The 5,809-nt window shown below is 46.8% G+C and overlaps 1 protein-coding gene across 1 annotated transcript in view; it reads right to left on the reverse strand.

Annotated features, from left to right (window-relative positions):
* Cep89 (centrosomal protein 89kDa) overlaps positions 1–5,809 on the reverse strand; it is a 45,712-nt gene that overhangs the window by 12,426 nt on the left and 27,477 nt on the right. The gene's annotated exons all lie outside the window — the stretch shown is intronic.

Genomic DNA, 5,809 nt, shown 5'->3' on the forward strand with positions numbered 1-5,809 from the left:
TAGAGTGCTTGCCTTGCATGCATGAGGCCCTGGGTTCAATTCCTCAGCACCACATAAGCAGAAAAAAGCCAGAAGTGGCGCTGTGGCTCAAGTGGTAGGGTGCTGGCCAGAAGAGCTGAGGGACAGCGCCCAGAGTTCAAGCCCCACAACCGACACACACACACACAAAAGATACATGTCTACATTACAATGAACTGAGCCTATGGCATTTAAGTTCGCAGCTGACTGGACCCCATGATGCTGAGACAATGGTGTAGACAGGTGTGTAAGTTACAGCTCCCGATTTCAATAAGGGAGGCAGTTATGACAGCAAACACCGAGTGCCTCATGTCAACAGCTGCAGCCACGGGACAGCTGCTGCCTTGCTCTGTTATCTTCCCTGGACTGGACTAGGTAAGTAGGCTTGCTTGAGGGAGCTCGGTGTTCAAAAGCCAGTGAGCCATGACCTCCGCCCCACTCCCCAGGTCCCCGCTTGCTTAACTCTCTCTGTCTGTTCTTTCTTTGGCTCTGGTATCCTCTTGTGCTGTCCCAGGTTGCAGACAGCAGCAGACTGGTTTTGAACTGTGATCCTCTCAGCCTCTTGAGTAGCTAGGATGACAGGCGTCATCCTAGTTGCTAGGATGACAGCCTAGCACCAGGCCTGTATTTTGTTTTTGTTTTTAACAGCATTTGTTTTGTTTTTTGTTTTTTTACTACTAGGGATTGAAACCAGGATGCTGCACTTGCTAGACAAAGTAGCTTTGTCACTGAACTATATCCCAGCCCCTGTATTAAGTTTTTCATATTTTTTTTCTTTTGTTGGTTGAGGGGCTTGAACTCAGGGTCTTGGTGCTGTTCTGGGTACCTCCTTGTGCTCAGGGCCACACATCACTTCCCTGTATTTTTTTTTTTTTTGTCAGTCGTGGGGCTTGAACTCTGGGTCTGGGCGCTGTCCCTGAGCTCTTCAGCTCAAGGCTAGGACTCCACCACTTGAGCCACAAAGCCACTTCTGGTTTTCTGGTGGTTAATTAGAGTTAAGAGTCCCACAGATGTTCTTGTCCGTAGCTTTGAACCACGAGCCTCAAATCTCAGCCTCCTGAATAGCTAGGATTACAGGCATGAGCCACTGGTGCCCGGCTGTATTTTGTTTTTAAGAGAAGTTTTGCTAACTTTTCCCAGGCTAGAATTACAGGAATAAGCCACCATGTCCAGTCTTTTCTTTTTCTTAAAAACAATTGTATGATATTTTATTGTGTGGAAGAAAAATAGCTTTTTAATCAATTGATAAGTCTCTTTTTTTTTTTTTTAGTGCAGGTATTGGGGATTGAACTCGACCTCAACTTCTTCCTTGGCTGGCTGGTGGTCTACCACTTGAGCTATAGTTCTACTTCTGGCCTTTTGTTGGCCCATTGGAGATAAGAGTCTCACTGGGCAGGCACCAGTGGCACATGCCTGTAATCCTAGCTACTCAGAAGGCTGAGAGCTGAGGACTAAAGTTCAAAGCCATCCTGGGCAGGAAAAATCCATAAGACTCATCTTCAACTAACCACCAAAAAAAAAAAGCCATTAATGGACTGGTGGCTCAAGTGGTAGAGCACTAGCCTTCAATGACAAAGCTCAGGGACAGTGCTCAAGTCCTGAGTTCATGCCCCAGGACCAACACACACAATAAAGTCTCACTGTTTTGTCTTCAAACTGAGGCTGGCTATGTTGGCTCTAACCTGAGACCCTCTAATATCAGCCTCCTGAGTAGCAAGAGCTATTTCTCTCAGTAAAATCTGCCATTGCTTTTTTTTTTTTGGGGGGGTGCTAAATGTTTCTCCGTCCCTTCCTCTTTCCTCCTTCCTACACCACCTCCATCTCTTTTCTGCAGTGGTTACTCTGAGTTAGGAATTACCTCCTCCTTGCAGAAAGGGGGCGCGGGGATGTAATATTTTTTTATTTTAATTTTGTTTCCCACTGTAGCTGGAATGACAAGTATGTGTGACCATACCTAGTTGCAAGTGGAAGAATGGTCTGGTAAGTTTTCCTATGGACAGGCCTCCACTCACAATCCTCCCATTCTCAAGCCTCCCATGTCACTGAGATTACAGGCGTGCCCCACCATGCCCAGTCACACCGCCCATGTGAAAAGCCCCTGTTCCTATGGGCAGGTGGACCTCCCAGGTGACCGGGACACTTACCTTGACTTTCTCCTCCAACCTCCCCAAGCGGATATTGCTCTTCACAATTGTGTTCAAAGTTCCATGTTTCTCGCTTTCTAGACATTTAGCCTTAAGAAGAATAGTAGAAATCAAAATCAATGAGCTGTCCACTTATAGAAAATGATTTTTTTTTTAATTCTTGGGCTGGGGAAATTTTTTTTTTGGGGGGGGGGTTTCTTTTGGGTCCAGTTGTGGGGCCTGAACTCTGGGCCTGGGCACTGTCCCTCAGCTCTTCAGCTCAAGGCTAGCACTCTACCACTTGAGCCACAGTGCCACTTCGGGCCTTTTTTCTTTTTGCTTATGTGGTGCTGGGCAATCAAACCCAGGGCCTCATGCATGCAAGGCACGCGCTCTACCGCTGAGCCACCTTGGGCTGGGGAATTTTTTGTTGTTAGTCATGGGGTTTGAACTCTGGGCCTGGGAGCTGTCTCTAATCTCATCAGCTCAAGGCTATCGCCCTACCACTTAAGCCACAGCACCACTTCCAGTTTTCTGATGGTTAATTGGAGATAAGAGTCTCACGGACTTTCCTGCCCGGGCTGCCTTTGAACCGCAATCCTCAGATCTCAGCCTCCTGAATAGCTAGGATGACAGGTGTGAGCCACCAGTGCCCGGCTGGGGAATGTATCTTAAGTGGCAGAGAGTTTGCCTAGGAAATCTAATGCTTTGGGTTCAAGGTCCCATAAGCATACATTAAAAAAATTCTGCTGAACACTGGTGACTCACACCTGTAATACTAGCAACTCGGGAAAAACCGGAAGTGGCACTATTAGCTCAAAGTGGTAGAGTGCTAAGCCAGGCACCGATGACTCACGCCTGTAATCCTAGCTACTCTGGAGGCTGAGATCTGAAGATCTCGGTTCAAAGCCAGCCGGGGAAGGAAACTCTGTGAGACTCTTATCTCCAATAAACCACCAGAAAACCAGAAGTGGCGCTGTGGCTCAAGCAGTAGAGCATTCACCTTGAGCTGAAGAGCACAAGGACAGCTCCCAAGCCGAGTTCAAGCTTCACGACTGACAAAAATAAAAAGTGGTAGAGTGCTAGCCTTGAGCAAAAAGTGCTAAGGGACAGTGCCCAGGCCTTGAGTTCAAGCCCCAGGACCAACAACAAAAATTTCTTTTGTGGATTGTTCACCTGGCTTCATCCTATTCCCCTCCACATTCCTCCCTCCCCCCCCACCCTCCCCCCCCCCCCACTCAGCTAACTTCTGTCATCCCCTGGGTGAGGGCGGGCCATGAATTCATCAGCCCCCAAAGACAGGCTGAGGGTAGGAAGAGCTGCCAGAACCTTTTCTTTCCTTGTAACTTATGCAATTGCTTCCATTACAGCTAAGGAAATCAGTGCTCAAGTGAAAATCTGTTTGTAACTTGACCACTGTGATCCATTCTGACAGAATAAAGGATGGTAACACCGTACGCAAAGCTCTTCTCCAGACTGGAGCAGACACGTTGGTTTATCCAACAGGGCATCAATGGAAGTGGAGAGAATTTATGCTGTGGTCCAGTTGGCATGGACCACAGGCGCTATTAACCATTGCCATTGCTAAAATTAGAGACAAAAGTTAACAGTGAGAATTCCCTCCCTGGTAGCCTCTGGGGGCGCATGGACTTGGCAAAAAAAGAAAGAAAGAAAATAATAATAGGGCTGGGAATATGGCTCAGTGTTAGAGTGCTTGCCTAGCATGCAGGAAGCCTTGGGTTCAATTCCTCAGTACCATATAAGCAGAAAATATCAGAAGTGGTGCTATGGCTCAAGTGTTAGAAGGCTATCCTTTAACAAAAGAAGCTCAGGGACAGTGCCCAGGCCCTGACTTCAAGCCCCAGAACTGGCAATAAATGAATGAATGAATGAATAAATAAATAAATAATATATGACCCACATGCCTGGCACTGGTGATGCACACGTGTAATCCCAGCTACTCAGGAAGCTGAGATATGAAGATCATGGTTCAAATCCTGCTCTGGTAGAAAAGTCTGGGAGATAAATCTCCAATGAACCAGCAAAAAGCTAGAAATGGAGATGTGACACAAGTGGTACAACACCAGCCTTGTGTGAAAAAGTAAGAGACAGTGCCCACAACTGTTCATGTCCCACAACTGGCACACACAAAGAAAAAGACAGGAGCAGAAAAGACAGTTTACCGTTTTCTTCAGCAGTACTGAAATTTGAACTCATCATCTCCTGCTGGCCAAGCAGGCATGCCCCCAGCCTCAGACAACACATGTTTATTTTCTTGCCAGTCCTGGGCCCTGACCTCAGGGCCTGGGCTCTGTTGCTGAGCTTCCTTTGCTCAAGGCTAGCACTCTACCACTTGAACCACAGTTCCATTTCTCACATTTTTGCTGGTTAATTGGAGATAAGCGTCTGACTTTCCTGAACTGCTATCCTCATATCTCAGCCTCCTCAGTAGATAGGATTTACCTGGCTCAAATTTCTTTCTCGAAGAGTCAGGAAGAACTTAGCAATCTTAGAACTTAGGTACATATAGGCAGGTCTGCCACAAAACTGCCAGCCGCTGTTGTGATGATGAAAACAAGGTTTCAAAAATTAAGCACAGGAGGGCCTCAATATAAGTTGAATTAACAATTTCTTTTATTAAAAATAAAGGTGAACTTTTCCCCCCAGGAACATCCTGCATCTTATGCCCATGTTGTTCTAGAAGACTTTAACATCTCTCTAAGAAATAGAACAGCACCTTCACAACCTGACCACCCTCCCCACAGCCCCCAGCTCTGGAGAAAGGACACGGGTCTTCAGGCTCCTTGTTTTCTCCCTTGCTCAAAAGGTCCACTGCTTCCTTTGCATGTGACATTCATTAACACATGACCTGTGACCTCTGACTGAGCCGGCCTGAGCTCACTGGAGGCTTGGGAGAATTAGGTGCGTGCTTCATGTAGAGAAAGGAAGACGCGGAGGAGACCTGGACACATCACCTGAATCAATGTCCCCTCCGTGGAGAGGACACATTCTTTAACTGTCTGGGGTAAATCCTACCAGATCTTTCTCAACACAGTGTCTGTCTTCTGTCGCTGTATGATCGCTCGCAATCAATGTGGAAAGGCCCTGATCGTGCCTGCTCACTGCTCCTGCCGGCTGGGCTCCATCATCTAGGATATCAATAATTGACTTAATATCCCTCTATGGAAATACTGTCCCTATGCAGCTTTCTGCTATGCTCGCGGGTTAAACTCTACTTCAGTGGTCTATGGTGTGTGTGTGTGTGCACACATACACATACACAGGGTTCTATTATATGCATGAGGTTCCATTACTGGGGCGTTTGAACTCAGGACCTTGTATGCTCTCACTTTTTTATTCAAGCCTGGTACTCTACCACTTGAGTCACAGCTCCACTTCTGGCTTTTTGGAGATGAGTCAGACTTTCCTGCCTGGCTAGCTTCAAATCGAGATCCTCAGATTTCAGTCTCCTGAGTAGCTACAATGACAGGTATGAGCCACAGATACCAGGCTTCAATTCTGTTTCATCTTCAAATAAGGAAAAGATTAGACAGCTTTATGGAGATGACATAGTGCTATGTCTTTGGGATTATAAACATGCAAGGGCCACTATTTTTTTTTTTTGGTCCGGTCGTGGGGCTTGAACTCTGGGTCTGGGCGCTGTCCCT

The sequence above is a fragment of the Dipodomys ordii genome, unplaced genomic scaffold (assembly GCF_000151885.1).
Source record: "Dipodomys ordii isolate 6190 unplaced genomic scaffold, Dord_2.0 Scaffold92, whole genome shotgun sequence".
In the NCBI taxonomy this organism is placed as follows: Eukaryota; Metazoa; Chordata; class Mammalia; order Rodentia; family Heteromyidae; genus Dipodomys; species Dipodomys ordii.